We start from the raw sequence: 26779 nt of genomic DNA, 5'->3' as shown, positions 1-26779 counted from the left end.
AATTATTTGTGGCCTCTTGCTGGTCACGCACAAAGGTGGCTTACGGTTGCTAATAACGGCCTTTTAATACTCATGGCTCTCGTGGCACAGTTTTAACGATTAACAGCAACGCTGGCATATTGTTGATCGCGGCAAAGTGCGCCTCTAGTTTTTTCGGCTGTTTTGAGAGCTATAACTCCCGATGTGCGAACAGTAGTAATCCTGCCTACCACCAGTCACTACCGCGCCTTCTGGCCCTCAAACCACATGCCAGCACAGAAGTTATAGGACTACGACTTCGAACACATACCTTCGTCGACGTCACTTTCCTAGAAGCCCTAGGTGTAACACCGAATACTTTCTAACTGATTTTTTTGTCCCGCTATACTGCCGAGGTGGTCTGATGGTAGCGTGCTCCTCCCACCACACCGAAGATCGTGGGTTCACGAGCCGGGGAAATCAGATGCCATTCGGAGTCGGCATAAAACAATTTGTAAGAAAAATTAAAAGGAGCACGACGCAAATTGGCCTAAAATCTCTCGGAGGTTATCGCGCCTGACATTTATTTATTTATGCTGCCGAGCACTACCAGAGAAACACCTTAAAGCATTCGGCCAAGGATGCCGCCCTCGAAATCATAAGCAGTCCAAGTGGATATTATTGCGAAACTTATAGGTGAAAATAATATAATCCTACATAATAAATTTTACAAAGACCCTGGATAATTTTTTTTAAATGTGGACCAAAATTTGTTAAATCAAAACGATATTTAAGAATGAAAGTCGACCGATTTTAAGTTGAAAGATATTAATATTAGCCTCAGCCCAAACTGTTGTTTTCGTGCCTTTTTGTACAAGAATTCATTGTAAATAACCAAGTAGCTTCAGTTTTCAGCCTAGTTCAACTGTCCACTACGTTAGGATAGTAGAACTCCCGGTCATTTGTTCGACTGTCTTGGGAAAGCTTTTGCTTCACCATATTGAGTGTTCCTGAGAAGGACAAAGCCTCACCTGGTTAATATGTATATGTGCAAAGTGATTTTTCAAACCCTTCTCATACGTGCATATATCATCAACTTGAGTCTGGGCTGAGAATCATTTCAAAGGAGTATTTAAACCCCTGGAACCATCCAAAAGATTTTGCATCTTTTATTTCGCTTATTCTTTCATCCAATCAGGGTATAGCTTTTTTTTGAAATCTGCACCTTTTTCGGCCAACTTGTTTTTTTTAAAAACTTGAGGACAATTTGAAAACATGTTCGACTTGGGACATTTTATTTGAGCTCGTTGTTCTTTACTAATTTTTTGAAAAATTTATGCAAAGTGAGCATTTAAATTTTTTATATAACGTTTCTTTTAGTGCTATGTTTTAATAACTTGGTGAATTTGGTGATGCAAAGTCCGTGTTAAGCTGACATAGAAAACGACTGTTTTTTAAATAACTTTTGAATGAGTGGAAAGAGTTAAATTTCGCAATTGGATTCTTATAACTACCAGTGATGCGCATCCGTTGATACCGCTTTCGACCATATCGGACCAATTTTCGACACGCACAATAAATGGTGACAGTCTTAAGCGAGTATAAAACATAGTAACGCGCCGAACCCCGCCGCCGCGACGATATTTTCGACAATCGGCGGGAGCGGCGGCGTTATCGGCGGCGTATATATCTAGTAGATACAAGTAAAAAATATAGGTGTTTACTTTCAGTGGGTGGTTAAACTGTAGTATATAACTTATATTTCTAATTAGCCACATTGAAGACAAAATTTTTGCTTAAATTTTCTTTGTGAATTTAAGCTGCAGTTAAGGTCGGCTTAGTTTAACATTGCAATGTTAAACTAAGCCGACCTTAACTGCAGCTTAAATTCACAAAGAAAATTTGAGCAAAAATTTTGCCTTCAATATGGCTAATTAGAAATAGCTGTCTTAAAGAAAAATTTGATAAATAGCGTTATAAAGTACAATATAAATATATATACGTTGCCTAGCGTATAACCCTGCTACTTTATCTATTAAAAAATTTAAACGATCCAAAGGCAATGTTAAACTAAGCCGACCTTAACTGCAGCTTAAATTCACAAAGAAAATTTAAGCAAAAATTTTGCCTTCAATGTGGCTAATTAGAAATGGTTTTCTTAAAGAAAAATTTGATAAATAGCGTTATAAAGTGCAATATAAATATATATTGACAATTACCTTAGTAGTATGGTTTCATTTGAATTGAAAAAAGTTTCATTTGAAATGAAAAAAGTTTCATTTAAAATGAAAAAAGTTTCATTTAAAATGAAAAAAGTGTCTGTAATTGATATTAGAGAAAAATTGTAAGTTTACAAACGGCGATGGTTACTAGGACATGTTTCTGAATTTCACTTCTTCATCAGCTAGCTTTTCGGGAGCTGAGTGTTGAACTCGAATCTCCAACATTCATATCAGTGGAAGCCTTTTTAGCTTTAGAGTAAAGCTCGCTAATTAAATGCATATGATCATATTGATATAATAGTAACAGCGGAAGTATTAAAAACACGTATTGTAAAAATCCGAACAAATGTTACTAAGCTTTCAAAATCGTGCCTAAAAATCATATCCACACCATTAGGAATAAACTACATACAGAGTGTATGTGCCTACATGGTGATCAAAAGGAATATATACAAAAAGGCAACCCTTAGAGACCAATTGTAAAGCGAACAACGGGACATTCATATGGCTTAGCAGCTAAAAAGACTTGCACTGATATGAATGTTGGAGATTCGATTTCAACGCTCAGCTCCCGAAAACTTAGCTGATGAAGAAGTGAAATTCAGAAACATGTCCTAGTAACCATCGCCGTTTGTAAACTTACAATTTTTCTCTAATATCAATTACAAAAACCATTGTATAAAGCAATATGAGTAAAGCTCGCTAATTAAATACATATGATCATATTGATATAATAGTAACAACGGAAGTATTAAAAACACATACTGTAAAAATCCGAACAAATGTTACTAAGCTTTCAAAAGCGCGCCTAAAAATCATATCCACACCATTAGGAATAAACTACATACAGAGTGTATGTGCCTACATGGTGATCAAAAGGAATATAAACAAAAAGGCAACCCTTAGAGACCAATTGTAAAGCGAACAACGGGACATTCATATGGCTTAGCAGCTAAAAAGGCTTGCACTGATATGAATGTTGGAGATACGAGTTCAACGCTCAGCTCCCGAAAACCTAGCTGATGAAGAAGTGAAATTCAGAAACATGTCCTAGTAACCATCGCCGTTTGTAAACTTACAATTTTTCTCTAATATCAATTACAAAAACCATTGTATAAAGCAATATGAGTAAAGCTCGCTAATTAAATACATATGATCATATTGATATAATAGTAACAACGGAAGTATTAAAAACACATACTGTAAAAATCCGAACAAATGTTACTAAGCTTTCAAAAGCGCGCCTAAAAATCATATCCACACCATTAGGAATAAACTACATACAGAGTGTATGTGCCTACATGGTGATCAAAAGGAATATAAACAAGAAGGCAACTCTTAGAGACCAATTGTACAGCGAACAACGGGACATTCATATGGCTTAGCAGCTAAAAAGGCTTGCACTGATATGAATGTTGGAGATTCGAGTTCAACGCTCAGCTCCCGAAAAGCTAGCTGATGAAGAAGTGAAATTCAGAAACATGTCCTAGTAACCATCGCCGTTTGTAAACTTACAATTTTTCTCTAATATCAATTACAAAAACCATTGTATAAAGCAATATGAGTAAAGCTCGCTAATTAAATACATATGATCATATTGATATAATAGTAACAGCGGAAGTATTAAAAACACATACTGTAAAAATCCGAAGAAATGTTACTAAGCTTTCAAAAGCGCGCCTAAAAATCATATCCACACCATTAGGAATAAACTACATACAGAGTGTATGTGTCTACATGGTGATCAAACGGAATATAAACAAAAAGGCAACTCTTAGAGACCAATTGTACAGCGAACAACGGGACATTCATATGGCTTAGCAGCTAAAAAGGCTTGCACTGATATGAATGTTGGAGATTCGAGTTCAACGCTCAGCTCTCGAAAAGCTAGCTGATGAAGAAATGAAATTCAGAAACATGTCCTAGTAACCATCGCCGTTTATAAACTTACAATTTTTCTCTAATATCAATTACAAAAACCGTTGTATAAAGCAATATGAGTAAAGCTCGCTAATTAAATACATATGATCATATTGATATAATAGTAACAGCGGAAGTATTAAAAACACATACTGTAAAAATTCGAACAATTGTTACTAAGCTTTCAAAGGCGCGCCTAAAAATCATATCCACACCATTGGGAATAAACTACATACAGAGTGTATGTGCCTACATGGTGCTCAAAAGGAATATAAACAAAAAGGCAACTCTTAGAGACCAATTGTACAGCGAACAACGGGACATTCATATGGCTTAGCAGCTAAAAATGCTTGCACTGATATGAATGTTGGAGATTCGAGTTCAACGCTCAGCTCCCGAAAAGCTAGCTGATGAAGAAGTGAAATTCAGAAACTGTCCTAGTAACCATCGCCGTTTGTAAACTTACAATTTTTCTCTAATATCAATTACAAAAACCATTGTATAAAGCAATATGAGTAAAGCTCGCTAAAAAAGTTTCATTTAAAATGAAAAAAGGTTTATTTGAAATGAAAAAAGTTTCATTTGACTTGAAAAATGTTTCATTTGAAATGAAAAAAGTTTCATTTAAAATGAAAAAAGTTTCATTTGACCTGAAAATGCTATACCAACTATATTTATTCAGTGTTGCGCCATCTGGTGCAAATCACTGATAATGCTGGATTTTTGTTTATTGTCAATTACTGTGTTTGACATTCCCAAGTGCTCATGGTTTATTAACAATTCCTGATGATGACTTCAGACTGAAGTCGAAATATCGACAAATTAAATAATATAATTTTACATTAAAAATTCACATATTTTTTATTAAGAATAGAGAAATATTTGGCCTAGAGCTCGTTTATATTTAAAAAGTTATAATCCAGAGGCCGTAAACAATAAAAATAATTTTTCAAATTTAGAAAAATTAAAAGATAACAATAATTATCATTAGAAAAAAATTATTGTTCTGGCGTTGAGCTCGAATCGAACCTTAAATCATTTATCAATAGGCCGATAAAAACAAAAACAATTGTTAATAAACCATGAGTACTTGGGAATGTCAAACAAAGTAATTGACAATAAACAAAAATTCAGCATTATCAGTGATTTGCACCAAATGGCGCAACACTGAATAAATATAGTTGGTAAAAATGAATAGAAGTAGCAAATTTGCCAGTCAAACAAACCACCGCTGTATAGCTAAATGGTTAGCGCAGCATGCCTAAAGCGTACTGATGATAAAGGCTTAGCACCCTTCGAAATGGATATATCTGCGCAGCTATGGCAGGTTGTCTGAAAAATTTTCTACTTACTATTCCAAAAAAACAAAATACAATTTTTCAAATTTAGAAAAATTAAAAAATAACAATAATTATCATTAGCAAAAAGTTATTGTTCTGGCCTTGAGCTCGAATCGAGCCTTGAATCATTTCACCTTATCGGCAACTCTTTGTTCGGGCGAAATGAACAGCGGGGAAACCAAAATTTGGTCACTTATATTTTACAGGCGAACGAGAGGAAAACAAAATGTAATTAATTTTTTGTTTTGAAATTTGATACTCTTATAATTATATGTACTTCTATTATTAGAAATAAATCAATTAATAATGCACAATCGTAAGCTGAGTGGAAAAAAGTGAAATTCCTGTATTGGTATGTAAATTCTATTTTTTCATAATGTATCAGTCGGCCAAGTTATCCATTGTGGGCAAAGCAACGGTTCCAAAATGTTGATCACCTCACTGAAACAAGATTACCTAAGACCCACTTCATGGTCCTTTCCAACGCTTTCTCCCTATGCGAAAAAATCGAAGACATTTACTCAACTTTACAATTGGTGTAACTCCAAATCTTTACTTCAATGGTGGCAAGGAGTTGGTAAGAATAACTAGCAAATATTAGAATGCCAGCTTGTTTAGCCTGTAATATTGGCGAAAGCTAATTGAAAAAAATTAATTTGTTATTCAAAAGTGCTGAAAATAGTATTTTTTAGCTTACAGTGAATCATTTAGTTCTAAAGGGTTAGAACTGTCCCTTAATTGCCTCCGAATCGCTTTCACATATATATTCGCCTCGCGCTCAATCAATACCAACCTAAGTGCAATACTAAACATTATTTTATTAATTTTTTATTTATGTTTTTGTTGTAGTTTAATGAGATATATGCTTGGTTACAAAATTTACACAATTGCAAGTAAATTATTTTTTCACTGCCAATTCGCAACAGAGCATCAGCTGTTTCGAAGTGAACTTTTGTTCGCCCGAAATTGCCGATAGGCGGAAAAAGTTCACCCGCACAAAAGAAGTGAAGGCGAACACTTTTCTGCGTGAACTTCGCGACTATATACTAGAGCATGTGGACTGTGGAGAGATCTTTATTAAGTATGCTGAAAAACATAACCGTAAAGTGGAGATATCTTTTTTAACTATGCTGAAAAACATAACCGTAAAAAGTGATATTTTCTACTCTATGGCGCAGTTACATTGCACTTCACCAATTTGGGCCTTTGAAAACATACATATTTGTTTTTATTCCATTATTTTTCATTGTATATTGTATTTAAATGCTATACTTAGAATATATATATATTAGAATGGGTCGATTTATTAACCGATATCGCGGCATCGATTTTTCGATAGGATTTGGGGTCAGGAAAAAAGTTTCACTACGCATACCCAAACAAATAATTTTCGAGCCTGCGGAATTTCATTTTTTTTTTTTACTTTTTTTGACTGATTTTTAAGGGTTTTTTTATGACCTACTAAAAAAATTTTAAAGTTTTTTAAGTTTCCTTTAAACTGATCTGATCTATTTCGTTGTAGTGCGAATAAAAACAGAGTTTATTCCACCTTACGGCCCAACGTTTCGCCAAATTTCCTTGACATCATCAGGGGCGTAATATTTTTAGATGTGGCGGTTGACAAAATTACAAATGAAAAACAAATAAAATTTACAAAAATTACACCATTAATTAAATAGAAAATTGGACCCATCGATTTGTGGTACACTTTGTCACATTAAACACTATGAACACTATAAAATTTTCATTTGATTGTATAATTTTCATGTATACCAACGTTTTTAGCGGTCGCTTTTGGGTCGAACAGGGTATACGTATACACATTTTTTTAATAGGTCATGAAAACCCCTTAAAAATCAAAGTCAAAAAAAGTAAAAAAAAAAAATTAAATTTCGCAGGCTCGAAAATTATTTTTTTGGGTATGCGTAGTGAAACTTTTTTTCCTGACCCCAAATCCTATCGAAAAATCGATGGCGCGATATCGGTTAATAAATCGACCAATTCTAATATATATATTCTAAGTATTACATTTAAATACAATATACAATGAACAATAATGGAATAAAAACAAATATATATGTTTTCAAAGGCTTAAACGAGCGAAGTGCAATGTAACTGCGCCATTGAGTAGAAAAGATCACTTTTTACGGTTATGTTTTTCAGCATAGTTAAAAAAGATCTCTGTAATGCTTCTCTCAATACCTTGCTATCGTTCTATGTTGTTTGGTAAGATCTAGGTCCAAGAGAAAAGCATAAAACAGAGGATTCAATCGATGTGTTAGTTGATGTCAGACAGTGAATAGGAAATACGCTCACATCATGCCCTTTGGTTCATTCTATTTGTTCCTTACGTTGCTTTTTCCTACGTTATTAACGAAGTATATGTAGAAGAAGAATGTGCTTTATATATAAGAGGATTAGATACAAGTAAAAAATATAGGTGCTTATTTTCAGTGGGTGGTTAAACTGTAGTATATAAGTTGCCTAGCGTATAACCCTGCTACTTTATCTATTAAAAAATTGAAACGATCAAAAGGCAAGGTTAAACTAAGCCGACCTTAACTGTAGCTTAAAATCACAAAGAAAATTTAAGCAAAAATTTTGCCTTCAGTGTGGCTAATTAGAAATAGTTGTCTTAAAGAAAAATTTGATAAATAGCGTTATAAAGTACGATATAAATATATTGAAAATTACCTTAGTAGTATCCTTTCATTTTAATTTAAAAAAAGTTTCATTTAAACTGAAAAATGTTTCATTTAAAACGAAAAAAGTTTCTTTAGTAATTTGGGAATAATTTAAACAACGTAACATCAGGACGGACAAGGCGACAGCTGTTTCGATTATACCTTGTAAATCTCTTCAAAGCCTTTTCTCCCGGGAGTGGGAGTCGAACCCGCACTCCTACGATAGTTGAAGGGGTTACAAACGCATTCAGCTACGTCATGCCTTAGTTGTTGTAAAGTTTTTCCCAATCGCCTTCTTTCGCATATATTATCTTCCACACATCCCATACTTTGTATGTAGTTATGTATTGAAGTTATGCATGTTTGTAACGCGGTTTCATAGAAACTTGGTATTTTGCTGTTTTTGTTCTATTTATAGAACTACAACGAATTAACTAAATGTTAACTCTTTATATGAATTAATCGGGGATTGCCCGTATTGCTTTAAATGTATGAACATTTATTTCAAGCAATTTTTAATTTTATAATTTATTTAATAATTTGAGAAAAATTTAAACAACGTGACATCTGGACGGACAAGGCGACAGCTGTTTCGATTATACCTTGTAAATCTCTTCAAAGCCTTTTCTCCCGGGAGTGGGAATCGATCCCGCACTCCTACGATAGTTGAAATGGTTACAAAGGCATTCAGCTACGTCATGCCTTAGTTGTTGAACATTTTTTCCCAATTGCCTTCTTTCGCATATATTATCTTCCATACATCACATACTTCGTATGTAGTTATGTGTTGAAGTTATGCATTTTTGTAACGCGGTTGCATAGGAACTTGGTATTTTGCTGTTTTTGTTCTATTTATAGAACTACAACGAATTAACCAAATGTAGTCTCTTTATATGAATTAATCGGGGATTGCCCGTATTGCTTTATATATATGAACATTTATTTCGAGCAATTTTTAATTTTATAATTTATTTAATAATTTGGGAAAAATTTAAACAACTTGACATCAGGACGGGCAAGGCGACAGCTGTTTCGATTATACCTTGTAAATCTCTTCAAGGCCTTTTCTCCCGGGAGTGAGAGTCGAACCCGCACTCCTACGATAGTTGAAATGCTTACAAACGCATTCAGCTACGTCATGCCTTAGTTGTTGTAAAGTTTTTCCCAATTGCCTTCTTTCGCATATATTATCTTCCACACATCCCATACTTCGTATGTAGTTATGTGTTGAAGTTATGCATGTTTGTAAGGCGGTTTCATAGAAACTTGGTATTTTGCTGTTTTTGTTCTATTTATAGAACTACAACGAATTAACCAAATGTTGTCTCTTTATATGAATTTGAAATAAAAAAAAGTTTCATTTGACTTGAAAAAAGTTTCATTTGAAATGAAAAAAGTTTCATTTGAAATGAAAAAAATTTCATTTAAAATGAAAAAGTTTCATTTGACCTGAAAATGCTATGTAAGTTTCCTAGCGTTTAACCCTGCTACTTTATTTATTAAAAAATTGAAACGATCAAAAGGCAAGGTTAAACTAAGCTGACATTAACTGCAGCTTAAATTCACAAAGAAAATTTGGACAAAAATTTTGCCTTGAATGTGGTTAATTAGAAATAGTTGTCGTCTTAAAGAAAAATATGATAAACAGCATTATAAAGTACGATATATATATATTGACAATTACCTTAGTAGTATGGTTTCATTTGACTTGAAAAAAGTTTCATTTAAAATGAAAAAGTTTCATTTGACTTGAAAAAAGTTTCATTTGAAATGAAAAAAGTTTCATTTGAAATGAAAAAAGTTTCATTTGACCTGAAAATGCTATATAGCAAACCTGTGGTATGTTAACAGGGCATATCCAAATAGAGAACGTGGTTTAACAGCATATGAGTAGTTTCGAAGTTCAAGTTAATGTTACAATAATGATTTCGAACATAAATTCTAATAACAGAAGTAGGAACAGATGTTAACAGGCATCATAACAGCAGGACTTACACTATGTGAGTTTTGTAGGAAAATGTTGCAGAAATTACGTGAGAGATTGCTTATTAAAATAACAGCGTGAGGTATGGGAGTAAAATATAAATTCTATAGGTTTGAAGAGACTAAAAATATAAAAACTATACGTAGGCAAATAGTTCGAGAACACCCGAATAACGGGGAAAATAGCTTTTTTTTTTTGGAGATCATATGGCTTAATTGTGGCGGTTACCGAGCTTAGAAAAGGATTACGAAAATTTGGACAAGTCAGTTGCTGAAGGAGTTGAATCATGATCGGTTGTCCGGGAAAAAAGTAAAGAAAAAATAAAATCGTTTAAAATCCCGTCCATGCACCTCGTGTATTTTTAATTTTTTAAAGTTGATGAAAATAAAAATTTACGAAGCGAAACTTTATGAAAAAAGGAACTGATTTTAATTTATAAAATCGGAAAAAATCAAAAAAAAAAAGGAATTTTATATGAACACGTGAACAAGTGGGAAAAGTTATACAAAAAAAGTAAATGTATGGGAAAAAAAATTTATTAAAATAATTGTTTGAAAGTTTCAATCAAAAGAAAAAAAAATATTATATATTAATCAAAAGCTTATCCCGGCCGTGCACCGCGACAAACTAAGAAAAATTTTGAAATTTTTAAGGTTATTAATAATTAATTAAAAACTTACAAGTGAAAAAAAAAACATTACAAAATTGGATAGAAAAATAATAATAATACGTGAAGTGAACCGAAAAGCTATACAAAGAAAAAAGTTCATTTGTTAAAAAAGAAAATAAAAACTAACTATTTCGATGTGTGGACACAAAAAGTAAGAAATAACAAAAAATATCTAATTTAGAGAAAATAAAGGTTATTACTTGAGAAAAAAAATAATTGGTTGGAAGCTTGAATTTTTGAATACAATAATAAGAACGAAACCAAAAATATAAAAGATCTAGTTTCGAATCAAAGAAACAACTACAGAAGTGAAGCGAAAATTTGTACAAAAAGAAGAAAAAAAATAAAAAAAAAAAATAATTATTTGTAAGTTTGAATGCGAGAACAAAAAATAAGAACAAAACGAAACTAACCTAGGTTATTTCGAGAAACATCTACGGAAGTGAATCAACAAGTTATAAAAATAAAAAAACGGAACTTCAAAGAAAAAGAAAAAAATTATACCAGAAATTTATAAAATCTAAGAAAAAGAAAACTCAACAAAAGTTATCAAAAATTTGCCAAAATCAAAAAAAAAATATATATATACATATTTTTGGCGAACTTAGTAGAAAAAAAAATAATAATAACCAAAGCATTTTCACTTGCGTTTATAAGACGTAAAGATTCTAAAATTCTACGAGAGGAAGGAATCTTCAATAAAATGAAGCAAGATGTGAAGTTGGAGTCCCTAACATCGGCAGGAGTTTCGTCAAGGTGCAGGAGGTTCAGCGACTATGGGTAGGTTTCGATATTCAGAAAAGTAAAATTAAAAATTGGATTGTGAAAAGATAAATGTAAGGTCGCAGTGGGCGAGTGAGCGAGTCCAGAAGCCCCAGAAAATTATGTCACTTGTGAAGACGGGGTGTTAGAAAAAGGTGTTAAATAAAAAGTGATTATGTTTTTCTAAATTCCTAAAATCTAGCTTCAACCGACAACACTCCACCAACTGGCCAGGGGAAGGAGGATGAATCGGTAAGTGCCTCATCTTTTTTACTCATTTATACACTTTATACATACAGACCTGTTACATATTGATTCACATGATTTGAATTGGATTATTTATTGGGTAAGAGCGATGAAATTAGCTAATCCAATTAGCTGGTTTCTCTGCTAAATCGTTCTAAAATGGTTTAATTTTTGCATTTTTTTTGTGCGATGAATGTTGAACTCATAGTTTTCTTTTCATTAAAATGATTACCTTAATGAAAAGAAAAAGTAAGTTATCATAGTAAAAATTAACCGGTCTGTATATCTGTTTTAATATCTATACAGCAATTCATGTTTTTATTTGCGCCACTTTGGGGGGTTACCTTGTCGTAAAATTCTACTAAAAATTTTACGTTAAAAAAATAGTACAAAAAAAAAATGTATTAATAACAAAGTAGCTAAGCGTGGGGCAGTTGAGGGCGAGCAGTTTAGTGTGAGTTATAAGAGAGTAATTTGATGTGCTTGTAGGCGTATGAGTGGATGACGTACCCGACTCACACGTTTGGGGTTGCGGGTTCAAAGCCCACTGCAAGCAAGCATTTTTTAAATTTACTATCTTTTTTATTTTATAAATTACTATTTTAATGGACTGTATGTTATTTTACTTTGTTAATGGTGTATTTAAAATACGGGACGAAGCAAAGCATCGGTACACCTTATTTATGATATCTTTATTTTAATGTATTTGTTTGTTTTTTTTTAAATTTATTTAAAGAGAGGTCACTATGTACCTGTTACACCTTGTATTTATTCATTGGGGCGAGCACTGGGGGCTCCAAGGTATTGGCTGCGGGATGAGCCACCTTGTTTTGCTTTGAAAAATCCCTTGTATTTATTCATTGGGGGCGAGCACTGGGGGCTCTGAGGTTTCGTTTTAATGAGCCACCTCATCTTCTATTTGAAGAACCCTTAAAAAATGTGATATGGAGGCGAGCACTGGGCTCTGAGGTATTGGCACCCCATCTTCTGCTCGAAGAACCTCAATTTTAAATTAAAAACTAAAACTATATCTTTAGAATATTTCACTAACAAGTTGAGAATTACAAGCACACTCAATGGCTAATGAAACAAACGAAAGAAAAAAAGTCATAGTTTAAGTCGCTTAAACACAAAGCGTTTTTCTTTTTTTGGAACATTAATAAACTTTTGCGAAAGAAGGTTTTGAATTTCTTTTGTTTGTTTTTTTTTTTTTTTTGTGCTGCTCTGTTAATTGGGCCATGTAACATCGTTAAATCAGATTATGATGCAAGAAGGCTATGTTACAGCGTTCACATAATTTCGATTTTCTGCTAAAGATTTTTTTGGTTTCTCCCTCTTAAATTGAAAGAAAATTTCAACCACTTATATATGTTTCCTAACTTCTCATACTCAGCTGCTCATTAACTTCAGTTTTCTTTCGTTGTTGGTTCATACTCCATGTACCAACTCAATTAATTCTAACTGTTGTGAACATACGAGAGCGCAACATCGAGTGTGAACAAACTGCATATTAAGCGTGTGTGAGTGTGAACATACTGCATTCTCGCTCACTCGCAAACTGAGTGCGATGTATGAATATGTTTCAAACTAAGTTAAACATAAACTTACATGGATCTCAGGTTATATGAATTATGTTAAATGTGAGAGAAATAGTATTGAGAAATAACATTGTTTTTTTTTTTTTGAATAGTACTAGGGTAATAAGAGAATTTGTATAATGAGCGACTTTTTTTTAAATTGTATTTAGTGAGGAAATCTCAAATTAACATTTTTGACTAATGATAAGTGATAAGCAGAATTTTGGAGAATGTAAAGAAATCATAGAAACCAGAGAAATGTTTTTTTTGCTGTTCAAGAGAATTACCTTAAACATGCTTTCGTAGATTTGATAACTTAATTTTGAATTGAGAGACTTCGAAATAAAATGAAAGAATTCGGTTTCGATATATATATATAAATGTAAGCTAACATATATGATGAAAGGAACAGTTTAGGTAGGTTAACATATATGTACATATACATAAAGACATATCGCACAAAATAATAAATAAAAACAAAAATAAAAATTCAACTTTAGCGTAGTGGTAGATATAGGAAAAAAATGAAATGTATTATTGAACAAACTTTAATTAAAATTGAAGGATTTGTGAAAGAAAAAAATGAAGGTTTAACTTCTATTGGATATTTGTGGTAGAGGCAATGGTGAGTATGTGTGGGCTAAGAGAACAACTTTTACCATTCTTTTAGCAGGTTGGGTGGGTGTAGACGGAAGGGCAAACACCAGCTTAGCCTTCCCCCTCTGCCGGAAGAACCCCAAACGATGCAACGCGTGGCAGGTAGTTTTGTATTAGTTAACGCTTAACTTATTTATTTCCGTAGTAAATTTGATACGTTCTTGTGGTTATTGTTGGATTTTGATGAGCCTAACCCTTCGGCGGCATCAAAATATAAATATTGTTTTGTAAATCTCTGTTTGATTTTTTTTTATGAGAAACCGAGATAAAAGTCAGCGTAAGAGCAAGATGCCCCCATATACGCCGCAGACTAGCCGTTGTAACAAACAAACAAACTGATGTTCCCTAATTCAGTGCAAAATAATCTAAACGATTTTCTATGTGAAGAAGTTTGTGGCTGGAATGACAGACGTTAATTAGGCCAGCTTCATTGCATAGATGGTGCACTACAGAGGTATGATGCTATTGGTTCATTACAAGACGCTGTTCAATCTGCCCACAATATTCGCGGAAAACGGAGAACAAATACAGAAGATGCAGACCACGATCAACAACTGCATGTCTACCCTTAATAACCAAGGAATCCCGACAACGGACTGAGATCCGATCCTCGTTTATCTGTGCTCACCAAAGCTGCCATGTGAATGCCTTTCACTATGAGAACGGAAGGAGCTCCCCCTTTGGGAGGATATGAATAAATTCCTCACCAGCAGGTACGACGTAGTAGAGAGATTAAGTACCTATAGAACAGGAAAGGCGAACCCCAATTTTCGAGTTTTACACCACGAACGGTGAATCAAAACTCGACCCAATCTAACAGTAATAGAACCCATGCATATCACACGGAGTTCAATAAAACGGCTTCGTGTACATTATGCAATCAATACCACGCAGTCAAAACTTGCGTTAGGTTTAGAAATTTATCGGTATCAGACCGAATCAAATTTGTGAGAGAAAATAGTTACTGTGAAAACTGCTTATCAACGTCACACCCCAAGAACGAATGTAAAAGTAGTTTCACGTGCTTATACTTCCAAAAGCGCCATCATTCGCTACTGCATTTGCAGCCCAAACCCCAAAAACCACAACCAAACCCCAGAGCTCAAAATGACCAAGCCGGCACCCCTAGGAGAACGGACTACGAGCGGCCCTCAACATCGAAAGCCGCCGCAAGAGCCACCTCCTCCCAACAATCTCAGGACAAAAACCCGGTTTCTACACTCTTTTCGAGTAATCATGGAAACACCCTACTAGCAACAGTAGTAGTATCAGTATACTTTGCTGGCGAATTTTATAAAATTCGTGCCCTAATAGACAAAGGTTCACAAAAAACTTTTGTATCATCCCGTATACAAAAGCTTCTTGCTCTACCCACAAAAGAGTCTCTCCACCAGATATCTGGAATGTGTGGAAAGGTTGTGAAAAATGCCAATAAAGTCTGCCAGATAACATTCTGTTCGACAGTGTTAACCCAAATGATAGACACACAAGCAATAATTTTGCCGAAACAAAGTTCTTGCCCACAGTCAGAGTTTCAAGCATCGATCTCGAAGAACTGTCCCATTTACCGTTAGCCGATGCACAGTATTCGATTTCATCGAAAATCGATGTGGTAATCGGCAGCGATATCACCCCGCAAATCCTCACCGAAGGGCTCCAACGGAATGTGAGTGGAACATTACTTACCCAAATTACAGTATTCGGATGGATATTAAGCGGCCCTGTAGCTGAAAAGATATCAACCTTCAGCACTCATGTCATGGAATGCACCGATGACCCCATCAATCAAATTTTTGAGACAATTTTGGGAACAGGAAGAAGTTCACCAAACCCAACAACGATCAGCAAATGATGAATACTGCGAAGCACTCTACCGCTGAACGCTACAGAGTCACACTACCATTCAAATCGGAATTTCCAGCCAATCTGGCACTCGGTAATTCACAACCCGCAGCACAACAGCAGTACATCAGCATCGAACGAACCCTCGAAAGAAAACCCGAATTAAGAGGCAAATATTTTGAAGTCATTAATGAATATTTAACCATGGATCACATGGAACCCGTCTCCCAACAAGAGATAATTAGAGATGGTAAATATCTATCATTTTATCTACCCCATCATGCTGTCATAAAACCCGACAGCAAAACCACAAAAGTGCGAATCGTCTTCAACGCATCAAAAATGTCGCATTCTGGCAACTCGTTGAACGACGTGCTTCATACAGGCCTTATACTACAAAATGACTTAATGCTCGTCATACTTAAATGGCGACTTTATAAGTATGTTTTCAACGGCGATATTGAGAAAATGTATGGCCAAATACTCATACATGAAGAAGATACAGATTTTCATCGAATTGTTTTTCGAAAACACCCAACTCTGCCGATAGAAGATTTTCGACTAAAAACAGTTACCTTTGGTGTAAATTGCGCGCCATATTTGCCAATTCGAACCCTACACCAACTCGCCCACGACTGTGAAGATGAATATCCGCTGGCTAAAAACATTTTATTGAATGAAACATATGTTGACGATATTTTGTCAGGCGGTTGTTGTTGTAGCGATTAGGTTACTCCCCGAAGGCTTTGGGGAGTGTTATCGATGTGATGGTCCTTTGTCGGATACAGATCCGATACGCTCCGGTAACACAGCACCATTAAGGTGCTGGCCCGACCATCTCGGGAACGATTTATATGGCCACATTAATCCTTCAGGCCATCCCTCCCCACCCCCAAGTTCCATGAGGAGCTTGGGGTCGCCAGAGCCTCGTCTGTTAGTGAAACGGGATTCGCCGCTCGAAGGTGAGGTTGACAATTGGGTTGGAGAAGCTATATATTGCGCTACACAACCCCTTGAATCCTTGTCAGGCGGTCATAATATACAGTCCACTTTGAACTTCATGACTCAAGTTATCGAAGCCTTAAAATCGGAAGGGTTCCTTTGCAAAGAAGTCGAAAAATCACCCTGAAATTTTAAAACCCGCTTCCGATCCTGATTTGCTAGACGGCGATTTTCTTAAATTCTACGATTCGAGTTCCAAAAAAACCCTTGGAATTCAGTGGAACGCGCTAACCGACACCTTCACATATACGTATGATCCACCATCAGCAAACAACACGACTATGAAAAGGCAGATTTTATCAGCAGTTGCGAAACTGTTTGATCCCGCAGGATAGCTATCGCCAATAATGATTCTTGCAAAAATGTTCTGCAACAACTCTGGATGGAAGGAACGGATTGGGACGAAGACGTGAAGCCCGGGGCTCTTCAAAAATGAAAATTTACCCCACATCTGTGAAATTAAAATCCCTAGGTGGGTGCAGTATTCCCCCGATAAACTCATATAGCTGCATGGATTTTCAGATGCTTCGGAAAAATAATTTTGTGCCTGTTTATATTCACCAGTACAAACCCATGAAAATATTTTTTCATCCCATTTGCTAGCTGCTAAAAGCAAAGTAGCACCCCTTCAAACTGTGACGCTTCCACGGTTGGAACTCTGTGGAGCAGTCTTACTCTCCAAATTAGTGAAACAGCTGCGAAGTGAGCTGAATCTACCCCAACACGAACTCATTCTCTGGTGCGATTCTGCCATCGTACTGGCATGGTTAGAAAAACCACCCCATACCTGGAAAACATATGTCGCCAACAGGACATCCGAAGTTCTTAAGAACGTCGACAACGCCACTTGGAGGCACGTTTCCGGCAATGACAACCCAGCGGATTTGGGGACTCAAGGCTGCAAGCCGCAGGACTTAGTAGAATGTCCATTATGGTGGGTGTTTGCGGGGGGAATATGGCACCCGGTTCGTGGGGCACGATCGCACGCAAATAAAAAGAAAATAAAAGAGAATTAGTACCGTAATAACAATTTATTCACTATAGATAAACAAAGGCAAATAATCGCTGTATGTAATAAGTAGAAGACTTACTTACCATACACTTTGCTTTACAATGGCAATTCCAGGTTTAAAAACAATTCAAAATTAGTGATTTCACGTGTTAATAATTAAAATGAAACTTAGAAAAAAATGGTTGGTTTTGAATTACTCACCTGTGGGATGGTTGTTGGCGCTCGAACGTTCTAAACAGAAGTGAATGAGTTTAAAACGAAAAAGGTCCGCACCACCTGCCGATAGCTAACTTTCGTCGAATTTTTCCCCTTTGAAGTTAGCGCTCGGCAGGGGTGAGCCGTTACCGGTGAATAATAATATTCTTAAAAATGTGCATTAGGGTGGTCGTGAATATTTAGGCTGGTGGCCTAAAAATCCCGCCCCCTTGCGGCGAGCAACTCGAAAAAACCCGATGAGTACGCCAGCAACCATCGCAAGGCGGGATAACTTAAATAAATTAAAATTCTAAAATGATCTCCTGTGAACCTCCCGGTCTCCATTAATGCGACCTCTATGGACGGAGCTGTGAATAAAAAAGAGAAGTTAGTATTCATGTACGTGGAGTTGCCTGGTTCTAATGCACCTTGTTAATTAGATGTATATTTTTGTGATTGGCATAAAAATTCTATAGTATTTAAATCTAGATGTAGTTGTGAGACCGATGCCAGAACGTTATTGCTGGAACGCTCCTGAAATGACCAATCCAAAGACTGTCGACTGCATGAGGAGCCCATTGACCGTTGCCGGGATTGTGCCACTGACCATAATGTTGGCGTAGACGTCGGCGCCGAGGGTCAGTAGGACCGGCGCGTATCGATAAAACGTCGGGTCGGCAAGTTTCATGAATTGGAACGGTGTGGCGACCGAGGAATAAATCGTCGCGGTTGGGTTCAGGCGCGCATATCGTGCTACCACGGTAGACTGGGTCGCGATTCTGACCATAACTGCGTACTTCCCGCGCAACACCAAAGTACACTTGGTGTGTCTTGCCTTGTTAAGTCGTTCGAGTTGGAGGTCATGGGATAAATGCACGTCAAGCGCAGGGATCAAGCAGTGCGCGCACCAAGTGAAGACGCCCCCCTGCCTCTATTCGTACGATCGGTGTAGGAGCGATTGCTATGAAGGATCGGGTGATCGCCATCACTACGTGGGTTTCCCGCAATCGTCCTGTTCTGAAGCCGGTAGAGGTTGCCTGACGTGGAACTATAGTGGTGGTGGTACCTTCTTTACGTGGCAGATACCGGGACGCTCTGTCAGTGGAGCGTCGGGTCGAGCGTCCCCGTGTTTCTTCGTACCTGGTCCGGGATTGCGTTTCGCTTCTCATGTTGAAGCATTGGCCGGAAGGGTCGTGCTTCTCCGCTGGTCGTTGGAGCGATGGTTAAGGTTGCTGTACTTCAAGCGAACTCTTCCATTTCCTTTCCTTCATCTCCTACCTGTTGGGCCCATGATCGTGTCCTCGGTGATGTGTATGGGGAGCACCTCGTCGGCGCTCGCTACATCGTCGCGCTCTTCGCTTTGTATAGTCCGTGGCCGCGCTTGCTCCTCTTCCATATGCAGCGAAGTATGATGTGGTTCCCGGCAGCAGCGACAGCGGTCGCTGCTTGGACATATTTCCAATCGATGGAAGGGCGAGAGACAGTTAGGGCAATGGCGGTATATTAGAACGATCAGGAGGCGTTCTTCTGCCGACATTCCCCTGTAGATCGGGCATAATCGTATGCCGTGATTTTTCTTGCATAAGCGGCAGGAGACAGTGAATTTATCTACGCGATGTTCGGTTTTGTTGCTTTTAACCGAGAAACCCGTCATTCTGGAACGGGTATTTGTTATTTATTTGTATTTTGTTGGCGTTCCCAATTTTTGTTGTTGGGTGGCGTATGAGCGGAGACTAGGACCTAAATTGGCTGAGATTGTGGTTGGCGTACTCGGAATATGGGGCTTCTGTTGAATGAATAGTCTTATTTGTTTATCCTGCAGAGATAATGATATATTTTTGGTGGTTGAAACCGCCATTATACCTTTATAAACTTTTATTTAGGTAGTACGCCTAAAGATATATTCGATTTTGTTGAATCTTTTCATCGGCACGAAAATTTTGGTATTAAAAGCAATCAAAAACAGTGAAAGTGAAATTACCGAACATAAACTAAGACAATTGTATTTTTTCCATTTGTGTCCTTTCCTAATTCAGGCAATCAGCGTTTATATGCGCTATCATTTGTGTAAAATATGGTATCACGGGTTACCCGTGCATTTTCAATGCTCTTTGTGATTCAGAACTGGTTAATAAGATGGTCGTTTAAGCGACGTCGTTAAAAAAATGTGCTACAGGCGTAAAAGTGTTCCTCATTCGCCTACCTGGAACACTATTTGTGTTGATTTTGGAAATTTTGGGGTGAGAAGCACAAATTGTGGTGGCGGGGATAGAACACACTATCGAGTGTGGTAATTTGTGAAACTGTCAGCTGTTATCTCTTCCACGTATTGGAACGAGACAGCTGTGCGGTGCTGCCCATTTGGGCAGCGTAACGATACCAATGGTCATGTCGCGAAAGTGTTTGAGGAAATTCACGTTTGAGTTCTGACGCAACCTGAACTCTGATAATTACTTCTGGAAATTTTCATGTTTTTTTTTGTGGGTTTTTTTTTTTTGCATAAAGTTTATTTTGTTGAATTACTATTTCATAAAAATTTCTGAACTTTCCTTTAATTATTTTGTTAATCTTGAAAATTGTATCGTAATCTCCAATTAGCTCTTCCACAGTTAAGTTTAAGCTAATAAAAAACTTGAAAAGCATGGAAATTTCACGGTCTTATATAATTCGAAAGTTGTTTCTTTATAGTTTAAGAAAAAGTCTAAAGCTAAGTTTGAGTTTAGAAGAAAGCTTAACTTTTCCTAATGAATATAATAATGGAAAGTGATTTAAGGAAAATAACTATTTTGTTTATTTTTTCATGTTTTTTTTTTTTTTTGATAAAAGGAAACCCATGATAAACCGAGCGCGCCTTTTTATTTCGGTCTATATTTTTCCGCGCAATGAGTTTATTGCGTAACATGCCAACCTAATATAAACGCACGCAAGTCATTTTCTGTCAAAAAAGAGCAACCCAAATTGAATTTGCTGCGTGAAAACCTAACTCGATATCCAATTTTTGTTCTGCGTGACATTTAGATTTGACGTTTGCACACATGCTTTACATTGTCGCAACGCATGCTTATTTGGGTTAGGGCAAAAACGCCGGTTGTTTGCGTGCGCTAAAAAAACGCAGTGCGGTTTTATTAGGTTGGCATGTAAGAACCGAAAAGAGAAGACGTCATCTAGTGGCAACCTTGTTTTGTTCATTTAAAATATCATTCATTCATGGAAATGAGTGTACAGACATTTTCGAATGAATTTTCATTACGAAGAAAAACTTGTGCTGGGTAAGTATGCCAGTATCGTTCCCTTTTTATAATTTTATAAATTTTCTAATTTCTTATTCTTTTATTTCATTTCAGCTGATTACTAATCCTTCTTAAGACCACGCTTTTTTTATTTCATACATACGATGATAAAAGCCATGAAACCAAAGAAAATATGTATGAATTGACTTCTTTCGAGGGGCACGTAGCATTGCGCGGAGAGTTGGATTTAGCGCGGCAATATCATGTTGGTGATAAAAACCCATTGTAGTGCTCTCAATACCGTGTCATTATCCAAAAAGTGCATGGCCGGAATTGGCGCGTGCGCAGAAAAAACGGACTTTCATGTAGCGCAAATTGTTACAGAGCCAACTGCTGCTATACTTGCTTATGGTATAGGCGAACAACAATATTCAACCGAAGTGATAAATTCAAATGGCGAAAGTAAAGACCCAATATATACTAACAATAAAATGTGGCGGCCTAAATAGTCATTGTGCATTGTATGCTGTTAGAGATGGACTCTATACAGAGTTGAGCGCATATGGACCATTTGCTATGGGTGGTAAACATTTCACCGATGAATTGGTACAATTTATATGTGACGAATTTAAACGAAAATATAAATTGGATTCACATGAAAGTCACCGCTCTTTACCCAAAATACGCAATGGGGCCACTTGTTGTAAACACATCTTGACAGCGCTTCCCTCGACGCAAATATTGGTATTGTACGTCGCCGTCAAGATTGCGGACGTGTTTATTTTTCGCTCCGCGTTTTTTGTACTATCTCTGCTATTATGGCAAGTTTTAATAAGTATAATTATAACAAGTGCACTGTTGACCTGAGATAGTGACTCTTGTTTCAATATAATTACTATTAACATTTTATTCAAATGAAGAAACAATTTTATTATCAATAAAATAAATTATTCAAAATGCCCTGCGAATGTGGACAAAGGGTTGATCGCAATAAACCGAAAGTGTTGTGTGCAAAGTGCAATGACCTTTTTCATTTGCAATGTGTTAACATGTCATCTGATGATCTTGATTATCTCATCCCTTCAAAGAAACCATTCTTTTGTAAATTGTGTTCGGTTGCGCGTCGCGCATCGATACGTACTCCTCCACCAAGTGCTCCACCCATTGTCTCTAATAATGCTGAGAGCATAGGCGAGCTGCGTGAAAATATCCAACAACTATCTCTGTTCGATATTGCTAATGACATTGCTGCTTTACGTTCGGAAAATGCCAGTATACTTACTACAGTGAATTCTCTATTAGCCGAAGTTTGCTCTTTGCGCTCATTAATTGTCGATAAAAATAATATTATCTCCTCGTTAACTACCGAACTAAAAGACATGCATACTGTTGTTGCTTCCTATGCTAGTGAACGCGAATCAACTCGCAAAGAAAAACAAAAAGTTAAACAGTCAACTTCTCATAAGAAAAACAATATGAGTGGCTTGGCTTCAAAAGCAAAAAACAGCAACAACGACTCTGCTGCAAAAGGTAAACAAATCGCGAGTATAGAAAAGCCTGAATCTGATACAGAAACAAGGCAGTCAGAACCTATGATAGAATCTGAATCTCTAACTCCAATCAACGATGTCGCTGCTAAGGAGAAACCTGTTCTCATTGACAACAACAATGTTACACTATCTGTTGAACCAGCTAATACGTGTGTTGATGATAGCATTGTTATTATTGATACAACTGACATACAAAGTGATGAGCCTACTGATGCAAAGTGGGTGGAAGTTATAACGAAAAAGAAAGCAGGTAAAAATCGAAGTACTGAGAAGGATAAATCTGACTTAAATACCGCCGCATCTCCGTCTTTCTCTGCATCAGCTGTTAATGGCACTAATGCCGAAGTTACCATTGCGAACGTCAACAACAATCATCAACATCAGAAGGTAGATGATGCAATGAAGAATAATGATGATAAACAAATGCGCATTATTGGTTCGAATGTAAGCACTGAGCTTAGGGTTGCTAAGACTAAGTGGCTTCATATTGCGTCGTTTTTGCCATCCGTTACAGAGGAAAATATTATTGAATACGTCTCTAAGTATTCTGGGATACGAAGAGAGTTGCTTTCTTGTCACGGGCTTATCAGGAAAGGTACTGCCGTTGTATCATTGAAGCGAATTACATTCAAACTTGGTGTTCCCGATTCTTGGTTTGATAAGATGCTCAACCCTGAGCTTTGGCCTGCCGGTGTAACGGTTTGCCCTTTTCGGTTTGGCCGAAAAAGGTTCGAACCGAAGACATAGTCGCTAGTTCTTACTTAGAAATTAGTAGATCCATTAATAAATCAAAATCGAGTTATGCGCTTTATTATCAAAATGTTAGTGGTATGCGTACCAAATCGTCACAATTCTATTGTAACGTTAGTTCACACGAATATGATATATTAGCTCTGTCAGAGACCTGGTTGAATGAAAATTTTTCATCTAACGAATTTTTTGACGGCTATTATAACGTATTTCGCAATGATCGGTGCCCGAACGCCACCGGTCTTGAGAGGGGTGGTGGTGTTTTAATTGCTAGATCTATGTAGTAAACTGATTACTAATGATTTGATAGATGGTGGCGTTGAACAAATCTGTGTAAGCGTTAAGTTTAATGACAATAAAACAATAATAATCGTTTTGTCTTATATTCCGCCAAGTAGTGAAATTGCTGTCTATCGAAAACATTTAGATAATATAAATAGTGTCATAAGTACTGCTAATCCGTCTGATGAGATTATATATCTAGGCGACTTTAACTTAAGTAATATCTCCTGGTCAAGTGGCTGTAATAATTTACCCACAAATATCAGTTCCGATATCGATGTGCTTGTTGTTAGCTCTTTGTTCTCGTATGGCTTAAAACAATATAATACTCAACCAAACAGTAATGGAAGGTTCCTTGATCTCGTTTTTGGATCTCATGATTTAAGAATATCTTGCCTGGAGTGTCTATCTCCAATCTTGGAAAACAGTTTACATCACAATGCTTTCGTTGCAAATTTCGAGTTTTATAGCTTTGATAAAAACCCAGTTGTAAATATTTCAGAATATAACTATTTCAAAGCTGATGCTCCAGCGATAAACGAGTTTATCCTCGACACTGATTGGTCCTTCTTGGACTCCGCTAATGGGCCTGAGGCTTCTTATGAACTCTTAAAGCAAAGGCTTTCATTAGCAGTCTCGAATTTTGTTCCGCGAAAACGGAAAATTCTGAACAACAGGCCACCCTGGTTCAATACTAAACTTAATAATATTAAAAATAAAAAACGTAAGGCCTTTAAGAAATATAAAAGGAGCAGGAGTGAATCTGATCGTCTTACCTTTGTCAGGCTTAAATCGACTTTTAACTGTCTCAATAAGTTCTTGTTTAGACAATATATGAATAATCTGGAATCAAAACTGAAGACGAATCCATCTAGTTTCTGGTCGGTGATTAATTCCAAGAGGCAGACTAACGGATTTCCGACGTGCATGGAGTATGACGGTGTATCGTCCAGTAATACGGTAGATATTTGTAACTTATTTGCCAAATTATTTCAGAAGGTATACTCAGATCCTACCTCTTCACCTAGTCCGACATTCTACTCTGGTTCTCTGCGTCAAATTTCTTCTTTTGATATTACAGCCGAAGATGTATTTCTGTCAATTTCAAAATTGAATAATAGTCCGAAATCAGATAGCGAGGGATTTTCTCCGTTATTCTTCAAACTATGTTCAAATACAATTTCTTTTCCAAGGATGCTTGAACCATGGGATATTTTTAGACTCTTGGAAGTTATGCTCCATAAATCCGGTATTTAAGTCTGGTGACCGCAATGATATTCGCAACTACAGACCTATTGTTAAGCAGAGTACTCTGGCAAAACTATTCGATAGTATCCTTCATAGCAAATTGTTTGACTACATAGTCAAGGCTATTGTTGAGTGTCAGCATGGGCTTTTTCCTGGCAGGTCTACTTCTACCAATCTGGCTTTAGTCACTAACCAAATTGTAGATGCCTTTGAGAACCATGCGCAACTAGACGTCATCTATACTGACTTCTCGAAAGCATTTGACAAGGTCGACCACTCTATACTACTGCAAAAACTGGGGATGTACGGAGTGACCGGAAGTTTGCTGAAGTTCTTCTCAAGTTTCTTATCGAATAGAAAGCTTTTTGTGTCAATCGGAGCCAACCAGTCTACTGCGCTTATTAACGCTTGGTCTGGAATCCCACAGGGAACACACTGTGGCCCTCTGTTGTTCCTAATTTTTATTAATGATCTACCTCAAAAATTCAAATTTGCTAAATGTTTAATGTTTGCAGACGACGTCAAACTCTTTCTAACCGTACGGGATACTTCTGACTGCATTAACTTGCAATATGATCTCGATTCTTTTAATGAATGGTGTTCAAGTAATAACCTACTTTTAAATACTAACAAATGCTGCGTGGTTTCCTATTCTAAAAGGGTCACTACCACCTTTTTCAACTACAAATTAAATGCTGCATCTTTAAACCGTTGTCGAGAGATAAAAGATCTGGGTGTAATTTTTGACAACCAACTCTCTTTTTCTGGTCACATCGACTTTATTATTTCCAAATCTTTTGCAATGGTTGGGTTTATTAGACGTAATTCCAGGGACTTCAAGGATCCGATGACTTTGAAGGCACTTTTTACGGCATTGGTAAGAAGTCGTCTGGAATATTGCTCGATTATATGGAGCCCATTCTATGAAGGTAGCTCACATAAAATTGAGAGAGTTCAAAGAATTTTCACCAAAATTGCTTTGCGTATGCTTCACTGGCCCGATGACCTCCCATCATATATCAGCAGACGTAAATTGCTCGGACTCCAGGCTTTGTATGACCGTAGAACTTGTATCTCACTCATGCTTGCCTATAACGTTATCAACGGTAATATAAACTGCCCTGATTTATCTAATTTATTCGTTTCATATATTCCACCACGTGATCTAAGGCACACCAGACTATTTGTTGAAGTAAATCATCGAACGAATTACGCGTTGAATGAACCCATATCCAAGGCTTTACACCTACCAAATCGATATAGTGGTCTTCTTAACTTTAATAATAGCATTTATAAATTTAAGCTTGAACTTTTCTCTATTTTTAACTAGTCTGTAAGGAAGTTTGTACTTTTTAGACCGAAATATAAATATATAAATATATATTGATTCACTTATGGATGGTGTTGATTTCAATGCACAAATGTCACGGGCACGTTTCGAAAGCCTCATATAACCAGTTATAAATAATTTTATGCAAACATTAAATGATTGCGTTGAACGTGATCTAATAGAGCACACGGAAATACGGGTTATTAATTCAAATGTATTGCTGGGTGCAACGATGCGCATACCAAAACTGCAAGCAGCCATTGCAGTCCATTTTCCTGATGCTCAATTGCATTCAAATATTTCTGCTGCTGAAGTGGT

At 36.5% G+C, this 26779-nt stretch overlaps 1 pseudogene; it reads left to right on the top strand.

Moving 5' to 3' along the window:
• The first annotated feature begins 5936 nt into the window (after positions 1-5936).
• On the top strand, positions 5937-26777 carry LOC137235125 (heat shock 70 kDa protein 14-like; annotated as a pseudogene).
• The last annotated feature ends 2 nt before the right edge of the window (positions 26778-26779 follow it).

Source organism: Eurosta solidaginis, chromosome X (genome assembly GCF_040869045.1).
Source record: "Eurosta solidaginis isolate ZX-2024a chromosome X, ASM4086904v1, whole genome shotgun sequence".
In the NCBI taxonomy this organism is placed as follows: domain Eukaryota; kingdom Metazoa; phylum Arthropoda; class Insecta; order Diptera; family Tephritidae; genus Eurosta; species Eurosta solidaginis.
This window is presented reverse-complemented; position numbering and strand designations above follow the sequence as displayed.